The 21,232-nt window shown below is 31.9% G+C and overlaps 1 long non-coding RNA gene across 1 annotated transcript; it reads right to left on the bottom strand.

Moving 5' to 3' along the window:
• Positions 1–339: 339 nt before the first annotated feature.
• LOC139906636 (uncharacterized) lies at positions 340–966 on the bottom strand. Its single transcript, XR_011782276.1, has 2 exons — positions 613–966; positions 340–542 (listed from the first exon to the last, which is right to left on the bottom strand). It is a non-coding gene; the product is annotated as an uncharacterized lncRNA (long non-coding RNA).
• Between the last annotated feature and the right edge of the window lie 20,266 nt (positions 967–21,232).

The following is a 21,232-nucleotide window of genomic DNA, read 5'->3' as shown; positions in this document are numbered from 1 at the left end:
GATTATTTTCCCAATGACTGAGTATGGAATGAGAAGAATTATAACCAAAGAACTTTATTAATACAAATTAATAATGAATCCAAGTCCTATGGATTACTTAAATTAATAAATATGAAGGTTTATCTTTCACTAAATACAAATTTGAATATTTTTTGTATGTTTAATTGTGCAAAAAGTTTTGAATAATTATTTCAAATTATATTCATCGATAATGAAGCCCAACCAAGTATCTACATCAGGCCAACAAATGAATATTGAATTATAATTTAATTAATTTACAATGTTTCACCAATGACAGAAATTAACCTAGCATTAAATAAATGTTTTCCTCTTAAAATATTTCGACGTTAAATACATTTCCCCGTATTTAATATATATTATCCATACGCAAAGGATTTCCAACAGGAAAATTGTTCTCCAGAATATTGTCATCCGGAAAAATTGCCCATTATAGAGTGGGGTAGACGAAACTTGTTAGTTTCCTCACAATATCATCCCCACTATTTTTAATTACTAAATTTTATGACCAAGCCAAACGACCGCTGAAACAAAAATAAAACAAGTTTTGTTTTTATCCTATGTTTCCGGATATAAAAATGTCGGAGCAATTACAAAAAGGGCATCTCGTGTGCGATCTCCTTACGCCAGTGTCAGAGTCGAAAAGACTTCATAGATCATAGGTATCTCCATCCAGAATGCCTATGACATCAGGAAGTTCATTATAGCCCCATAACAACTAAGAAAAATTAAAATTTTCCAGCAACAATATGGCTGACATCCGGCCTATCAGCAAGTGTCCCCTCTCCAGTTTTGATATCTGCAACCTGGACTTTGCAGTTTGGGGCTTCTAGGAGGAGAATGGTTGAGCACCTTTTATATTAAAAATTGGTTCACTTAGATCTACCATCATGACAGCGTGGTACGCCATTGACAGGGGATTCATCGTCAATAATTGCCAGTCTGTTCCACGGTATGTGAAGGAAGACATAGTAGTGAATACAAAATGTAGGAAAGTATATTTTTAAATATATCACAATTTTGTAATAATTACCTTTTCCTGATTAATGTTTTTGTAATTTTGTGATACTATTGGAAGTTTTGGGCCTTCACTCTGTGCATTTATACTGAATTATCTACCAATATGGCCCAACACATAAAAAGAAAGATCCTCATTAGTTATTAAACACAAAAATAATGACATAAATTTTAATAATTATTCAAAAAATCAACTATGCCAAGGGACTTCAAAAAACGTATTCTTCAATTTGACGAAGAGTGTGTTATGGCTGCATTGAAGAAATTGAAAACACATACTTAAAACATACAGAAACATAATTTATTTTTTCTTTAATTTGTCATAACTCATAACCTGTTTCATTAATTTAAAAAGTATTTTAGGTAGCTCCATATTTAAAAAAAAAATCAATCTTTGAAAAGCTTTTCCCACATGAATCGCCGGGGAAGCAATTTAACTGAAGCATTATATTTTAAAACGCAGTACACTGATATAATAACATTTTTTTAATTATAAAAAAGGATTCCTTGGCATTTCAAGATTATTTTCCAATTTTACTGAAAACCTGGGATTAAAAATCCATCGAAAGTTTATTTAAATGGTTTTAAATGAATAAATCCTGCATTATATCATATGATTCATGGGCTTGTGAAGATAAAAACAGAGTAAGTTTTAATGAAAATTAATCCGTTAGTATAAATAATTGATTTAATTCTGTTCTTGCAATAATAAATGTTTTATTACTTTTGACCAAAATTTAATGTACAATGTTAAAAAATTTGAAGAAAAATTAAAAAGGGGTATCAAGAAAGGGCTGAAATCTTTATCTTTACCCACACATAATATTTTTATCATATAAAGGTGCATAATGGCCTTTTTAAAAATTATGATAATTTCTCATTAATCAAATTAGAAAGAAAAATTTTTTATTTATATTGACACGTCATATAAGTCAACAATTTTTTGTCCTTGCACTAGAACCTAGCCTTTTAGCACTTTGCCTGTACAATATGTGGGTCAGGGTGTGTCTTGGATGGTAAAAGAGTTCTTGTATCCTCAGGGAAGTGGCAGTAGTAGAATTTAAGGCTGAGAGTCCGGCGTCTCACCCAGCATAAATCAACTACATCTTCATCTTGAGAAAGAAGAGTACTCATAAAACCAAGAAGAGGAGAAATTTTAAAATTCTATTGTCCGGATTTTTGTTTTATATATATATCGGATTTAATTTTAATTTCTTAATGTCTCAGGCAAAATCGGGGAAACCTACTTGAGTTAATTATTTAAATGCGAATACAAAAATTACATACTATACTGTAATTTTTTTTAATTATTAAATTTGAATAAAATATCCTATTCTCTTTTTTGCTCTTTTTTTCATTTCTCTCCTAACTGAGGCGTATAATTTTGCCTTTTCTTTCCTCACTACATGTATATTCCTCTCTAGCACAGAGGTAAGCAAACTACGCCCAACGGCCACATGAAGCCCTCCCATTTTTCTGCCCTCCCTTGTTCTAGACAATAAGTTTTATTACTCTGTGGAGGAGCACAAGTTCCTCCTCATGGAACCTATTGCAGTGAAGTAAATGATGACTGAATGTATTAAATTCAAAATCTTAGAAAATGAATGTTTAAGGGATTTTTTTAACCTACATCTTCAAAAAGTATTAAATTAATTATTGAAACTGAATGAACTGTTCCTTTATTAATTCAAGTAACAACTTCAGTTTGTATTAATATTACAATATAGTTTAGTTGTAAGTTTTTTCAAATAATTAATTAATAGGAAATAATATTCTCCGACGTATTATTTTAACAATTATGGGAGTCATTTATAAAGTTGGCAGAGTGGAGTGTAGTCAAATGGATTTTGTATTGCGTAATTCAAATGGTTGGATTCAGAGTGGACATCACAAAAAATATTTGCGAACTATAAATTAATTGATTCTAAGATGTGTTTAGTTTCACTGAAATAGTTTATATTGATGTATTATTTAAGCCACTGATTAATTAAATTAAATTTCTAGAGCATGATTCGTATAGTTTTGAAGGGTGGATTCATCCATAATAATTAGAAATCCCTGCTCTGAATCTAAAGCAATTTTAAAATTTGCGACTCTAAATCATGGATAAATAAACATTCCATCCGACTCTGCGAATAAATATATTTGATTACTTACTTCCAGCTCACTAATCAAACATAATAACAACTTCATGGCATTTAAATGTTCCTAGTTACTAACAATTTCAATATGTGGATCATTTTGAGCTCAGTATCATAGATGTATAAAATTGACAGTCGGATTGTTGTTTCAAATTGGTTCAATTTTGGCTCAAAACATAGGAATTTTGTTCATCCCAAAGAAAATAGTTCCATTTTAAATGCAACATTCTTGGGAATTTTCATATTTCACATTTGAATAAAACTAATTCAACTCTATGCGTAAATACGTTAAACTTTATGAACTCAATTAAATGTAATTAAATAAAATTATATTATTTCTTAAAACTACGCGCAGACTTACACACAAAGTACTCCAGTGTCAATTAAATCTCTCTATTCTTCTCCTCACAAGGACTTCAGGGTTAGTATACCGTTGGCATCCGTTTACGACTCTTTAAATTGTCTGATTTGTCAGATAATGGAAGAAAAAATGGAATTAGAGGCCTGTTTGAAATATGCCCCCTCCTAGACTGTGAAATTTTTCTAGCCTTCCGTGCAAGTATGAATTTCTTTAAGTCTACTTCTTCCTGAAAGAGGAATCGCCTAGCATAAGTTAGGCCGTCCCCTTTAGCCTCTTTTTAGTCCACGAGACTTCAAAGTCGAAGAGTCTTTAGATTCAGGAGAAGTTTAATGGTTGTCACATATACTTAGTGTATAGGGATCCAAGTCCCCAGCTGTTTGTTATGATGGCCTTGAAAGCTTCCAAACCAGATCGTTCCTAATCTTATAAGCTCCATCAAACAGTTCGACCGATAATGTAAAATATCTCAATAGATGAAACACCTCAATTGAAGAGTTTATTATCACAATTATGAGATAATATGTTAAAAGTTTTTACGAAATCTACGAGATGTGCTGCGTATTTTTTTATAACAATCTAGTGCTTCCTGAAGCAGGCAAAGAATATCCTTAAGACGCCAACACTTCATGAAAACCTTCTGTACTTGAGATATAACATGAGTGAGGACCACAACTACTCTTTGTTTAAGTCTGTCTGTAAGAATCTTTAAATTTTTACTTATTTTTGCTGTTTATTTTTCAAATATTAAAATGTACATACACCTATAAAAGTAGGACTATTATTGAAAAAGTTAAAAAAAACTATCAACATGAATGAATCATTTTAATCTCTTCTGTCTTATTGTGAAATTTTACATATGTTTACACAGAATATTTTCATAGATGTAGGAGAGTGGCTATGTTAAGAGTTAAATAGATTAAATTTAGAATGTACCCTGTAATTTATTTGTGCTTGAATTCAAAGATTATAAAGTTGTCCCATGCTATTTGAGACAAAAAAAAACACCATCTAAAAATACAAATTTGTGAAATATGTAACTTTGATTCTGTTAAGATTGATATGATATGTTTAATAGGGTTATTTTCTTATTTATTACCTTTGACAAAGATGTTTAAACAGATTTTTGGTCATCTTCTCGGTGTGTTTATATGAAAGACTTTGGTATTATCTTTGAAAAAAAATTATATATAAAGTTGAACGATATTATCATGTTCATGCGTCATACATAATGTCACTAAATAACAGAATAATAAAGTTTGAAGATTTAAGATTTATTGACTCAGTAGTTTTTTCAAAAGGTCCTTGGGTTTCATATTTTACAAAAGCTATTTATCCTCTCCCTCTATTTCTACTTCCAAAATTTTCACATCAATTTGACTAAAAAATGATATTTCAAACATTATACTAATGTTATGATTTCATTTTAATTAGTTAAATTATACATCTTTGAACATAAACGAAGGACTGGACTCATTTAACCAAAAAATTAAGGATCATTAAATTAAATTTTTAATTTTTTTTTTGAAAATGGAGGTGGGGAAAAAACTTTTTTTATGGTTAGTTATTGATCTGAGATACACTAATTTAAAAACAGGAAACATATAATAGCTAGTCCTCTATATTTTCCTGACTACAAACTTTATGTTAGTATTCAGAGATTGGTTTTTAAGTATTATAAACTCTAAATTGATTATTTTCCCAATGACTGAGTATGGAATGAGAAGAATTATAACCAAAGAACTTTATTAATACAAATTAATAATGAATCCAAGTCCTATGGATTACTTAAATTAATAAATATGAAGGTTTATCTTTCACTAAATACAAATTTGAATATTTTTTGTATGTTTAATTGTGCAAAAAGTTTTGAATAATTATTTCAAATTATATTCATCACCAAATAATAAAGCCCAACCAAGTATCTACATCAGGCCAACAAATGAATATTGAATTATAATTTAATTAATTTACAATGTTTCACCAATGACAGAAATTAACCTAGCATTAAATAAATGTTTTCCTCTTAAAATATTTCGACGTTAAATACATTTCCCCGTATTTAATATATATTATCCATACGCAAAGGATTTCCAACAGGAAAATTGTTCTCCAGAATATTGTCATCCGGAAAAATTGCCCATTATAGAGTGGGGTAGACGAAACTTGTTAGTTTCCTCACAATATCATCCCCACTATTTTTAATTACTAAATTTTATGACCAAGCCAAACGACCGTCGAAACAAAAATAAAACAAGTTTTGTTTTTATCCTATGTTTCCAGATATAAAAATGTCGGAGCAATTACAAAAAGGGCATCTCGTGTGCGATCTCCTTACGCCAGTGTCAGAGTCAAAAGACTTCATAGATCGTAGGTATCTCCATCCAGAATGCCTATGACATCAGGAAGTTCATTACAGCCCCATAACAGCTAAGAAAAATTAAAATTTTCCAGCAACAATATGGCTGACATCCGGCCTATCAGCAAGTGTCCCCTCTCCAGTTTTGATATCTGCAACCTGGACTTTGCAGTTTGGGGCTTCTAGGAGGAGAATGGTTGAGCACCTTTTATATTAAAAATTGGTTCACTTAGATCTGCCATTGACAGGGGATTCATCGTCAATAATTGCCAGTCTGTTCGCCGGTATGTGAAGGAAGACATAGTAGTGAATACAAAATGTAGGAAAGTATATTTTTAAATATATCACAATTTTGTAATAATTACCTCTTCCTGATTCTATAAAAATAATGTTTTTGTAATTTTGTGATACTATTGGAAGTTTTGGGCCTTCACTCTGTGCATTTATACTGAATTATCTACCAATATGGCCCAACACATAAAAAGAAAGATCCTTATTAGTTATTAAACACAAAAATAATGACATAAATTTTAATATATATTCGAAAATCAACTATGCCAAGGGGCTTCAAAAAACGTATTCTTCAATTTGACGAAGAGTGTGTTATGGCTGCATTGAAGAAATTGAAAACACATACTTAAAACATACAGAAACATTATTTATTTTTTCTTTAATTTGTCATAACTCATAACCTGTTTCATTAACTTAAAAAGTATTTTAGGTAGCTCCATATTTAAAAAAAAAATCAATCTTTGAAAAGCTTTTCCCACATGAATCGCCGGGAAGCAATTTAACTGAAGCATTATATTTTAAAACGCAGTACACTGATATAATAACAATTTTTTTAATTATAAAAAAGGATTCCCTGGCATTTCAAGATTATTTTCCAATTTTACTGAAAACCTGGGATTAAAAATCCATCGAAAGTTCCTTTTCTTTTATAGTTCGCCTAAATATGTATTATATCTATAAAAATAACGCAACATTTCAATCTTTATTAATTATCAAACCTATTTCTTTTTTATTTGCTAATAAAAAATGTACTTTATTATCCTTTCAGCAATTTCATTAATTATCATAAGTTAATTCTGATATGCAATTTGGATTTATATATATATTAATAAATGTCAAGGGTCTGCAGTTAGAATTAATGTCATTTCAGAGTCAGTTGTTTGTAAGATTATCAATTTAATGTAAATAGTAATTAATAACTATTCTCTAAATAATAATTAACAGTTGGCAATGAGAAAAAATACACAAGACTGCTGATTTTTTGTCTTTTATGAGCTCACACAAATGTTTAAAAAGGTTGTGTATCAAATTTAATGTAGTATGAAAGGAAGTAGTCGCCCTTATTCTTCTATTTTTACTAGGAGGAACATGTAGCAACTTCTAATTTTTACCTAATCAGAACTGAGAACTACTAAATCCTTCCATCCTTGCCTAGAGTCTTTTAGTTGCATCATTCTAGTATCTGTTTACAGTTACTTACAAAAGTTTCAACCATTTTGTACACGCAGTTGTTATACAACAGTCGTTTTTGTGAGTTTATGGAAGTCTTTTTTCTAAAAATGAAAAAATTAGAGTATCCCTCTGTTAGTCCATTTTAAGTGCAATAAATCCAAGTTTCGGGCCCGCTTAATTACTGTAGATTAGTTTTTATACGTAATTATAAGCACGAAACAACAATAAAGTCCAAAAAGTGTACTGCAATGATTTTTTTCAAATGAAGAGGCTTCCTGAAAAATTATTTTGCCGAAAAAAGTAGAGTACTATTTGTACGGGTTACAGATACAGGAGCTCAATGGAATAAATATGTTGTAGATTTACAAGGAGACTATGTTCAAAATCAAAATAAATAAAAAATCAGAAAAAATGTCTTGTATATTTGTTGACTCAGAAACTCATCAGAACACCCTCGTATGATACTCAAAATAAATTAAAAAATAATTAAGCGACAGAGTATAAAAGTAGTTTTTTTAAACTCCATAACTTTCTCTGGCCTCATCCTATCCCCTGCAAAACGGTTTTAATAGAACGAACAGTAATATAGAGTAACCCCTCGTAAATTTCACTCAACCAAGTCTGTGGCTTAATATACTCCCTTACAACAACGTATCTGGTCTTCTGTTAATTATAAATAAAAAATTTGTATTTTGTGCAATTTAAGTTCCAAAATAGACAACACATTTTGGTAAAGCGCTCAGTTTCATTAATCCATAGGTCTTATAAATCAGAAATCATACTTACTAAGAAAGTGAGAATCCGTCAAAGATGATTTCTCAGAAGTAGCCAAATCGTCAGATGTCTTGCGTTGTTGAGAATATCTCAAGGAACATGACATGGTTGGCATAAAGTCCTTATAACATCTTTATGATCATGAAGGCCAAGTACTCAGAGTAAGTTAAGATTCTTCGTGTTGATAGTAGCGAGGGTCAAATTATGCCGCACTTCAACTTCAAGGTCTACAATAGTATTTTCCCTACCAAATTTTTCTTTTGGATCCGAAACATCCTAAAAGACCTACTTTGGATCTGGCAGCAAGGCGGGCACCCTGTTACACCAGCAAAGTACACTTAATTTTCTTTATTCTTAGAATGAGATGTACATCCTGCCGAGTACTTGGCCAACTCAATCGCCGGAATTGAACCCTTTATATTATTTTTATTGAGGAAATGTTGAAATGGTTTCCAATAAAGGTTCCCACAGCCCCACGAGATCCCTGAAAGTTGGGATATGGAAGGGTTTCCAGGCTTTAACAAGTGGGACGGTGTAAAAGGCAGTATGACATTTCCAGGGATGTTGTAAACGTGTGGGCCTATCTGCTGGCGATTATATTAATTGAATGCCAAATTTATGTTATAATGTTAATTTTTATAAAATTTAGATAAGTTCATTTAAGAAATCAAGTCATAGCAGCAGCATTTTTCTTTTTTTCCCCTGCATTGCAAACTTTTAAATAAACATCCCATTAGATGAATATATTAAACATCATTTTTGGCAAAATATACCAAATGGTCCTTTGGCAGAATAGTATTGACCAATTATCCTATAGTTCTAGTAGGGACATAGTCAATAACTACACCGATGTCTATTCTTAATTCTACTCTTCCTTTAGCAGGTACTGTCATCTATCACACCACAACAAATCGTCAATGTTACTAATCGTCATTTATGAGCAAACTCCTAGTGATTACCTCACACTTAATGTTCTCTAGGAGCTAAAGAATATAAAAACTCTTTTCAGATAGTAATAATTACAAAAAGTATCGTGCTCGTCGAAGGTAATATTTTTTACTACTATACGAATAAAAGTTACGCCTCTTCATTTAAAATGAGGGAAAATAGTCCCCCACCAAATTTAGTCACTGACAAATATAAACAGTTAAGTAAGTTGTATCTGTTTGTCGACGCCTAATAACTCTGAGAAAAACCAGATACACCCGCTACTATAAAAGTAATACACAAAATATGTACTTCAATTGTCTTTAATTTTAAAGGAAAATCTCTCAAAGTAAACAAAACACTTTCATTTCTTAGATAATGACTCTTTTGTACGTGAAAAAAAACCCCCCTATTTTTTATCATAAAGTTACTATCTTTTTTCGCCTTAATAATTAATGTACCGCAAAACAGATCTAAAGTCTCCATCAATAAAAAATATTTTATTACTTTAAAACTAAATAGAAGCTCATAGCTTTTAACATGTAGTTCTACTGAAAATTGTACCCCCATAAATTTATTTATGTATACTGTTATCTGATTTATACTGATGTGAAAAGATAATTACATTATTGAACATAAATAATATTTGTCTTAGCAAATATTATTAGGTAGGAAAAGTGGTATCAATCAACAGAATTCATTTTAGAGAGTTATCTCTGAAGCAGTCTCTTTTAGAGTAATCTAAATCTGATATCTGGACCAATAATCTATTCTTTAATTTTTGAGTCATAATGCTAAGTGTGACGCTATTTTGGTTATTTCTAAAATAATGCATCAAAAATAATTTCGTGCTTTTAATTTTGCACTACTTCTTGAGGAAGAAAACGACTGTTCAAGCTAAACAATGCCCCAAAAAAGTGTTGTGGACACTCCCTTCTATCCAAAACAATACTTAAATTTTGGTTTGCTGACTTTACACGCTCTTAAAGAGACATCATTGATTCAGAACCAAATGGACGTTCAAATGAGGTGCTAACAACAGAAAACACTATAAACGAAAATCCACAAAATCGTTTTAAATGATCGGAATGTTAAATGAGCTATATCGTAAAAATATCAAAAGAACGTGTTCCCTTAATATTGGATGAGCATTGGTACATGGGAAAGCTCTGTTCAAAGTGCGTCCTGCGGTTTCTCACAGTTGACAAAAACGAGCTAATGAATCTGAGTAGCGCTTGGCCATGTTTAAACCTAACAAATTGCAATTTTGCGTCAGTAAATAATAATTGCTGAAACATGTCTCAAACACTTTTCAACCTCTCCATGAAAGGCTTAAAGGATTTTACTAAGTTTTGTGGCCGTCCGTATATATTTGGTACAGTACAGTCTTATGGGTGGTACTTAAGTCCGCGGTCCCTTGTACTTTCAGGTCTAGAACTGGTTTTAAAAGATGAAATAAAGTTGAGTTAATTCATCAAGATCGAACTTTATAAGCTTTAGGAGTGATGGACACGACTGAACTGGACTGGACTGAAGCTGAACTAGACGGAACTGTAGTCTTAAGTAACAGCTTTACTAGGCTGTTTTGGGGCTCAATCCCCCTCTAAATGTTTTTAAAGCCCCCCCCCCTCCAAATTTGTATCATATATATATATATATGTATAAACCAATTTACATAAGTGAATGTATTACGGTGTTGATAATTTTTGTGACTTAATCCCACGCCCCCCAAATGATTTAGGGTAGCAAGGCTCGTAGTCTTCAGTCTTATATAAGGACTGCCATAAATCTAATTTTACTACCATGCCAAATATTGTTATATTGTTGATTGCTCCGAAATTGTTGTAAATGGGTTACCCTGATTAGCTAAAATGAATCCATTTTTGACGCGCAGTTGTTATGAAACAGACTTTTGAGATAGTTGATATGAGTCTTTTTGTGAAAATGGAAAAAATCGACTATCCCTCCGTTAGCACCGTTTAAACGCAGTAAATACGAGTTTTGGCTCTGATTAATTACTGAAGATAAAATTTGGATATACTTGTATGATCCCAAAACAAAACTATAGCCGCCCAAACAGCGTACTAAAAGATTTTAGACAAATGAAAAGACCTTCGTGAATAATTATTCTAAAGAAAAAAACGCCGAGTACTATTTGGATGGGTTACAAAGATGGAAACATCTCTGGAGAATCGTGTAGAGATACAAGAAGACTATGTTGAAAAATAAAAGTACAGAAATACCCTTCGTAAATAATAAAGACAATAGTTATATAAAACTAAAATTCATTCTTGAGATTACAAATTCCAAAAGTTGGGCAAGCTAAAAAATACACAGGATTCACATCACTATAGTCTTGCAAGATTAAATATATATATATATACAAATTCAATTATTATATCAATATTTACAAATTGAATGGTGAAGAAAGGAAATTTTTAAATGAAAATAACTCAAAACATGAGCAATATTATTTGAATTATCTATACCTTTAAGCATTCCAAACACATTCATGATCGTTGGAGACAAAAGTGTAATTAATATATAGTTCAAAAAACAGATAACCTTCCTAAAATTCCTCTCATAAGAAGAGCCAGTTGTACCATTGTCATGGTCTCCATGAATAGTGCAGGAGGTCCCCACATAACACGGTTTCAAACACTTCAGTGTTTTGCAATTATTCTGAATCCATTTGATCTCTTTTTAGTGCAGTATATTCTCCTCATATCTTATATATCTCTTATATACATCTCTTATATCTTATCTTTTGTTTACATTATGATAATAAATTATTAAAAGCTTTATATTGAGGTAACAATCATTTCTGTAGTTATTGATGATTTTGTTATATTTTGCCTATATATGCATGTAATAGTAGTGTATAATTTGGCATATGAGGTGGATTGTACCATTAGCATTCGATTTGATACATATACTTATAAATTTTTGATAGTACTTTGCATATAAAATTGTAATTAAAAAGGTTACTGAATAAATAATAGATATTGATTAAGTTCTATTTATTCAAATTTTATAGTATTGAAATGATTGGATTAGATCCAACTAGATATAAAGTCACCTTATATTACAATTTAAAAAGGCTTGTTCACAAAAAATATTGATTTTATTAGTCTAACTATTATATTGTTATAGAATATTTAATAAATATGCTATGCAAGGTTCCGTGAAAATGTTTCGAAAATCAATATAATTAAGTCAATTATTTGACTAATTCTAAAAAGTAATAAATATTTTAGAAGTAAGAAAATCTCTAAATTAAATCAAACTAAATCTATTATATTACCTATAATAAATACTAATAAAATACATTGAATAGGAAACATATTTAAATGGGTGTAAATTTTCCTACCTCGAAAATATAAATTTCTTATCACAATTATTCAAATACTTGAATTAATTATATATAATCAAATATATAGGGGGAAATGCATTTATTATGGTAAAAAATCAAAGGGCAAATTCTAATTGAAATTGCGGGGTTTGAGGATAATCTATGTGAACTCACGATCTAAAATTAATATATCTTCCACAAGAACAACATTTCTGAACTGAAATAATTAGTTTTTTGATTAAAAAAACTTTGTTAGAGTAAGCATTTCAACCTGAGAGTGCCACAAATAATATCATCAACATTCTTTCAAAAGTCTATAATAAAAATTACCAAAATTGAAGTTTAGATCAAAGATTTTATCCATTCAAGTTTGAATTATCGTTTTGGTATATGATAATCAATATATATATCGTCAATTTTTACTATATAAAAGAAGTGTAATGGAAGGAATTATTATAATTAATGGATTGACAATATTAATATGATAATAGTAGACAGTATTCTCCACGTCCTCAGCTAACTCTGCTTTTAAATCTATCCATAGCAAATGTCTTTGTAATCTCTATTTAAATATGTTTCTATAAAGTTTGTAATACAATGTGTAACTGAAAAGATGGTAAAATTGGGATTGTTATAATCGTCTGATAAAGCATTATCAACATGTGTGAATTTAGGGAGTGAGGGGTACTTTTTGGGGGTCTGACTTAATTTTCCCGATTTGGTTAACAGTCTTGTTTTTTATAATGCTCTGAAATAGACCTATGCATTGATGCAAGTTTTGCCTATGTAATTAATGGGTTAAAATAAACTGTAAATTGAAAGTCTTTTGGGATAACTTTGGGAGGGGGATCTGACCCGACTTTTACGATGTCTTATTTTTTATAATGTCCTGACATAGTACTATACATTGATGATAGTTTTGTCCATGAACCTTATGATAAAAAAAAAAAACGTTCAGAGGCTATTTTCAGAGGGGTCTGGAAGTTGGACCCAGCAGGGGCGGTCATGTTGACAAAAAAATTCAATATTCTAGGTGACCTAACTAATGTGGGGGAGGGGGGGTTAAACCTTCAATACCTTATGTGGTGACATCTTCCGTGGCAGGCTCCCTGACTTATTACCCTATGCACATCGTTGTGAGCAGTAGAGTCATTCGTCTTACTGGATTCGTCATGGCTATTTCATCATTTTTTTTAACTTGTTATGAAGTAACAAGTTATATTAGACTGATGCTTCTTGTTCAAAAGGACAGAAATACAAATTCTTGTTTTTGTCCTGTCATAAATATATATATATGGCCATCTTTTTATTCTTATGAATAAATTGTGGCCATCATATAGAAATACAAATGTATAGCTACGCTTTTAATGAAATATTATATTCAGCAATATTACTGTTGTGTCGGTCCTTATCTAGAATAAAAGACGTCAGTCCCTTCCAGTTCAGTCCCTCGTGTCAGTCTTAAAACTTAAAGAGTTCTGTCCTTTATGACGTCACTCGATTCTTTTTTTTTAATCAGTTCTAGTATTGACAGTCACAATGACTGGAATAGATCTTATAAATAAGTACAACCTTTAAAAAAACAATAGAAGAAGGTCTGAAATCAATTAATAGCTTGTCAAATAAGTGAATCATACCAACAACTATTTCTCTCTTAAGTACTCCAAGACTTCCCATCCGAGCTTCAGGCGCTTCATTACATATGTGTATAGCATGGTGCTATGTTGACAATGTCTTCTTGTCTCTTATTCTTATTCCCGTGAACATATGATAACTTTCTTGGTCGCTTTCGACAAGTTTTTCCTTTTCAGGTAGTAAAAATGAGGGATATGGCGAATTTTTCATTAAAGACCTCCATATTTGATGCACGATAATTCACGGCTGAACACGCCAAGTTGAGTACTATTCAAAAAACGTTTGTAAATTACACTCACACCTTTACAACATTGTATGGCCCATAACGAACAAGATATAGACAGTTAAAAACTGAGGCAGGAAATACAAAAAGACTTTTTCCCCAACTTAAATCCCCAAGAGATCATCTAAAAATCGTATTCCTGTTCTTTGAAAATGGTGCATAAGTATACAAGTAAAATATTTTCCACAATATTAATATCTTTTGAAATAGTTAAGAAACTATTCAGCATTTCTACTCAAGCTTGGATTTCCTATAATACATTTTCCGTCTATAATTATTTTCTTTTAAATAGTGTAAGGAAACTGTATAAAAAAATTAACTGGCTTGATTAATAGTTCAACGATTAAAAATAATTATGGCAATTAATTATAGTATAATTTCCATTCATTTTTCGATCCTAAATCTCAATTAAACTTCTAAAAATACTTGCATGAATATAATACATCAAGAAAAATAAATCTTTAATTCAAAATAATCCTAAGAACATATGTTGGCGGGTATTATTACAAATAATAGTTACAATATTATAATTTTTCTGTTAAACGCCTCAGTCTTCACATTGATGAAATAGAAAAAAAACTAAGAAATCAAGTTGAAAACATAGGAACACTAAGTAAATCAACTAAATTTCGATTACAAATTGCTTAATATATATGAATAAATTCTAAAGAAATACATTATCAAGATAAATCCATAATGCCATATAATCTGATTGAATGTTTCAAACACATACTGAAAAGTATTAGCGATAGAATATAGATTAAAAGCAATAAAAAAGAAGGCTACAAAGACCATTTGAATATCCATCCAGACTGCCTACAACATCAAGAAGGACATTACAACACCAAACACCCAAGAAGAACCAATAGTCCTACGCCAACAATAAGCTGCCTCCTTGTGGCACTCCTCCAGCCCTGACCTCAATCCTATGAGCTTTTAGTTTAAAACAGTCTTGGAAAAGAAAGTCTTCTGCACCTCTCATCCAAATAAGAATTTGAGTAGTACGGCATAGACACTCGGAATAACATTCTACCAGTTTTATACATTTGATTAAGAATGGTCTTATCAGTTATAAAGCACATACTAATCCGTGCACAAAGATACTATGTTTCATACAATCATTTACTAAACTTTTTCCTAAAATGATATTTTATTCCGCAAAAAAGGAAAAATTCAAACCAATTTTTTGACAACTCACTAATAACGCGCACTTGTTTTAATGTATTTATTGAATAATTTATATAGTAATTCGTCAACAAATTAATTTCCTTACATTCCCTCGTGAAATTCGAATAGAAATACAGCAAAAAATATAACTTTGATAATATTTATTTAATGACTTTCACCTAATATGTAATAAATTTCATATAAATATGAGTTTTTATCATCATATCGTCAATAGTCTAAAAATTGAATCACTTACGATAATGGACGACAAATTATTGATTTATTATTCCAAATTATTTGCCACTCTATCCGTAATCGATATTTGAGAAAAAACAGAAAATCAAACCGGTCTATGGTACATCAATCAAGGACTTAGAATCTGAGCTATTCAAAATAATCGGAACTTTAAGATTTAATCCACAAAACCTATTTTTTTAAAGTTGGATTTCTACACCCGATATCTTTACCACAATAAATCATTATTAAATATGTAATGTGTTCGTGTTTCCTTCCTTATGATTCTTTTTTATTGTATTTTCTTGCGTGTATTTATATTTGTAAAGTACTGTTTTTACCTTTTTATAAGTATAAATAGTTTTGTCATCTCGGTATATACCAGAGTAGGTTTTTGTTTTACTAAGAATATAGATGTTCCTATAAATAAGTCCTGTCCTTATTCCTCCACACCTTTCCTTCTCCTCATTTCTCACGTTCGTCATGGATCCCTCCTTTTCATAAATAATTGGTAACTCGGCAACCTTCGTCAAGACGCAACAAAATGACCGTATTTTTAAGGGTGAATGGATCCAATTGTACAATTAGTAGGCACAAAGTTATTAGTATATCACAGTTGTAACTTGTACAAGTAAAAAATATGGAATTTGTCTACTTTAATAATAGTTTACATCAATATCCACTAGATGGCAATTATGAAGCCGTTTATAATAGAATAATAAAGAGATTTAAAATTACCCAATTTTGACCAAAAGTGCCATTATTCATATTATAATAGCATGCCCTAAGCCAAAAATGACATAAGATGCCTACAATTTTGCAAAATCAGTTCTTTTTATTGTTCTCATTTGAAAAAGTCAACGTGTAGAGATGAAATATAGCAGACAGTATATTACAATGTATCCCAGTGAATCGTGAATAAAACTTTGGAGAGGTTTCATAATTATAAACATACTATATCACTAACCGACTTTTTATATAATATTAACAGATACAGCAGTAAAAACAAACAATGCATGAGAAACAAATTTCTGGGCTGATCCTCCCAGACAGATGCCCTCTTCACGTTGAAATCTGCTGCAACATCGAGAAAAAGGCATGTTCCACCTCCAATGTGGATGCTAAATACTGCCTTGGAGAAGGAGGGGGCTGCCGGAGGACTAACACAACGAGCAAGACCTACAGGTATAAGGTCGAGCCCATGGTGGAGGCCAAGGATGACCACTTTCTCATTTCTAACTTTCTTTTTTGATAATCTTGATTAAGTTGAGTTCGGGAAAATTTGTTCACATTTTACAAGGAGAGTCATTATATATATATTTTTTTTCAATAATTACTAATGACTTGATTAACTAAAAAAAAATTATTCTTTGTTTGTCAAATTGGTAATCGACATTTATATTTAAAGAGCAAATAGTTATTCTATTCCAGATAAAACATACATACAGGGTGTCCACGATAAATTGGAACTACTTTAAACTTCATCCAGATCCATAATGTGGATATTCGGGAATAAATCATACTAATATAAAAGGTTAGGTGAAAAATACACTATAACTTCCACCACAATTGTTTTGACAACAAACTATAGTCCTCATGGAACAAGCAAGGAGAGACGCCATCCTCGAATTAGCTCGCGCGGGACACAAGCCCTCTGCTATCTACAAGCTTCTTAACTACCCCAAGACCACGGTGTACCGGGTCTTTAATGCCTGGGAGGTTGAGGGCAAGGTCTGCCGCAAGGCCCACAACATGAGAAGTTACCAAACCCACACTCCCCGCTTCCTTAAAGGCCTCCGAAAGTCCATCAAGGCTTCCCGGGGACTTCCTTGTCCAGGTTGGCCAAGAACCGTGGAGTGAGCAAGCAGCTGGTCTCCAAGGCTGTGAATGAGGACTTCGGATACAGGTTATACCGAATGGCCAAACAACACATCCTCACGGCATCCATGAAGGCCACCAGGATCACTAACAGTAAGCATTTCCTCAAATCATCTTCTTCTCCGACTAGAAGAACTGGACTATCGACAGAAGCTATAACGTCCAGAATGACAGGTGGCTTGCCAAGGAGAGAGAAGAGGTCCCTGGGGTCTTCACCACATAGTTCCCGGGCTCCATTACGAGGGAGTGGAATGCTGTCGATTCCGCGGGAGTCATCAGTGTATGCAAATCCTTTAGGGGCAGGATGGAGAAGATGGTGGCTGCTGAGGGAGGACATGTTGAATAGATTTATTGTTTAATATCATGTCTAACTTTTTCATATTAACAAATACACTCCAAATTCCATTTTTATCAAGCAGGTTGAATTTTAAGATAGTTTCAATTTATCGTGGAGACCCTGTACTAGTAAACAAATAAGTTATCTATATATTTGTTTTTGTAGCGTCTGATTGTTCTTTCATAATTTAATAGTTATTTTTTTAAATATTTTGTATATTTAAGAATCTGTTCAAAAAAAAAATCTTTAATTTTAAATACTTTGAAAAACAATAAATTGTAATAACATGATCATGAAATCATAAAGAAAGTACATTTTCATGATTAATAATAATTAAATGAGATCAATTATAAAGTTAGTTCGAGTTCAATTTCCAGTGGCCACTTCTTCCGTTTATTTATATTCTTTGGAAAGTTAAACATTTTCAAGGACAAGAGACCTATCCTAGTTCTTTTTTATCAAAGAGCAACAAAAATTTGAAATATTCAATATTTTGGAAAAAAAAATCTAGCATTGAAATTCAAATATTAAACTTTTTTTTTTTAAAAAATCGAAAATTGGCATTCAAATGTTTAATTTTTTTGAAAAAATATTCAAATTAAATTATTATTATTATTTTTTTATCTGCTGCTTAGTTTGAACGGTAACCTTCTTTTGTTATGGAAAGAAAAAAAATCCCATTCTTTTTCGCAAATTTCTATCAAAAAGGCTAAAATAGGCTTTTTTTAAATTATTAATTTATTTTATATTTATTTAATTTTTTATTATTATTTTTGATCCAATGTTTTGGGAAATAACAAACGGAGTGTCGTCACACTTAACACAATAACTCAAAAACTAAAGTAAGGATTGTCAGCAAATTTTAACAGCTCCGTTTTGAAGGATCCTACCCCCCAAAAATGAGGTGAATTTAAAATAAATACCACCATCTGTGGCTTTTTTCAACCCCGGAACATTTTAGGCCATCTATTATACAGGGAGCTGGGATCAAATTATAACCTACTTTAAACCTTGATAACTTGAAGACGACATTATCAAATAAAAAACTGGTTACTAAATAGGAAAGCTATTCTTGTCAGCTGACGATACGTAGTTCAGTTAGCATCATGCCGTCATCATATGAGGAGATAAAGAGCTATAAGTGGAACGAGGAGCATTCTAGGTCCGCAGAAGTCATGGCATTGGTTAATAATGGAGGTGAAATCTCCAATTCAACGCTTGCTTCAACCTTAGGAGTGAATTTACGGACTGTTGAGCGTATCCGTAAGAAGCTAGAGGACACCTGGGATGTTGATGCCACCATAAAGAGGGAACCCAAGGAGGAGGGCGCCGACAGGAAGGTCAGGGACACCGACTTTGTCGACAAGGTGAAGAAGATGGTTGAGGATGATCCTACCAGGTCCATGAAGGCCGGAGACAGGCCCTGGGTGTGGCAATAGGACTCAGCACCAAAATCTCCATGCAGTGGTTAACCGAGAACTGTTATGACGTCGTAACCAAGGTTTTGTGGCCTCCTAACTCTCTTTTGTCTGGGGCTATGTCGAGAGACATAGCAACAGACATCCTCATAGCACCAAGGCCAGCCTGATGGACTCCATCAAAGAGGTATTCGGCAACATGGACAAATAGATAGTCAAAAGAGCCTGCGGCCGGTTCAGAGGCCGTATTGAGGCCGTTATTGATGCCAACGGTGATTATATCAAATGAATGGCTACTCTATACCTATATGCTCGTCATAGTTTTGATTTTCAATAAAAAAGTTAAAAAATGTATATTTTGTGTTGTTTTTTGTAGAAAAATATTTTGGCGACAACTTGATCCCCGCTCTCTTTAGTTGTATATCTACTAAATAGAACGCCTGCATTTGTTTTCCAAACAAATTTAAGTAATGGAGGAAGGAGAAGGAAAAACATGCTGACCTACTGTTGAGTGTCCACTTTTTCCCTTGAGTCCTTTAATGTCGGCCATTTTGGGATTTTCGTTTTTAAAAGGGAGGTATATATTCCACTTAAAAGATGTTATTGTTTACCATTTCCCATTTTGTTATTGGAATGTTTGTTTCATGATCAGGTAGTAGTCAAAACCTACCACAATAACAAAATAATTCTAGTACCATTGTCTGACTCCAACATATCATTAAGAATAAAGGGCAATCACCTTGAAAAATTGTTTACCCACTCTAAGAATATGATAATTTTGAACAACAACTACTCCTGATTTACAGGGCGGCGCACAAGCTATGTAACCCACGAAAAATTTTTTTTCTGAAACACAATTTTCTCTCCAATCAGTTATCAAATTAAAAAAATAAAACCTGGTTTTGTAATCTCGATAGATTCGGGTGTGTTTTATTCAATAAAATAACCCCCAGCCTCAATTACAGTCTCTATACGAGCTCGAAAGCACAAGCAAGCAAGCTTTTTCATCTCGGTCCCTTGGCAAATCCAGGAATTCCTTATGTATCCCACTGATAAGTTCATATTTGGTCATACAGTGGCTTCAGTTGGTTTTTCAATTCAATTTCACACCACCTAAAAAAATATATATATATTTCGGATTCACATCTGAGAAGTTTGAATCCCAAAAGTCCGGCGAGATGAAGTCTTCAAAATTGTCTTAGAGCTATTTGATACTTTTTTTTTCCGGAAACTGAGTCCTAGATAGGCCTCAAATTCCTTCCTAACCTTCCAAAAGAACGTCTGATATGGCCCCAGACTTCTAGCAATGATTATATTATTGATCCCTGCGCAGATTCCAAGAAGGACTTTGTGCCCTTCTAAGTATTAGGGACAACAAATTCTTCAATTGATTTTATTTTTACTCAAATAGTGTAGGTTTGAACAAACTATATACAAAACAAAAAAAAAAAAAATCAGTTGCTGAAGTGCCCGTGTTTGTCCAAAACAGCTTGCAAATTTGCCGGCACAGTTAGCTTACGTGTCTTCTTTATCAATTTATTGTTTAAAAAAAAAAAAAAAAGGAGACGCTACAATAAGAAAGTTCATATTGCTTATCAATGGGCTCTATTAGTTAAACTATATTCATGTTCAAAAGATTCAGAGGTGGTGGCCCTTGCCTCTGAAACAGTTGACTAAAATTGTATCTAAATTTATGAGCATTACCTGACGTTTCTGTTCTAGAGTATAAATCAATTTTAATATTTCACTACCGAGAAAAATAAATAATAGGTTAATAGAAATACAAGGTCATACCATAACTAAGGTTGCTAATTTTGGTAAGGATACAAAAGCGTACAAGGAGAATGGAATAAATACTTATGGTACGACT

The sequence above is a fragment of the Lepeophtheirus salmonis genome, chromosome 11 (genome assembly GCF_016086655.4).
Source record: "Lepeophtheirus salmonis chromosome 11, UVic_Lsal_1.4, whole genome shotgun sequence".
In the NCBI taxonomy this organism is placed as follows: Eukaryota; Metazoa; Arthropoda; class Copepoda; order Siphonostomatoida; family Caligidae; genus Lepeophtheirus; species Lepeophtheirus salmonis.
The sequence above is the reverse complement of the archived record's forward strand: the minus strand, read 5'-3'. Positions and strand labels throughout refer to the sequence as shown.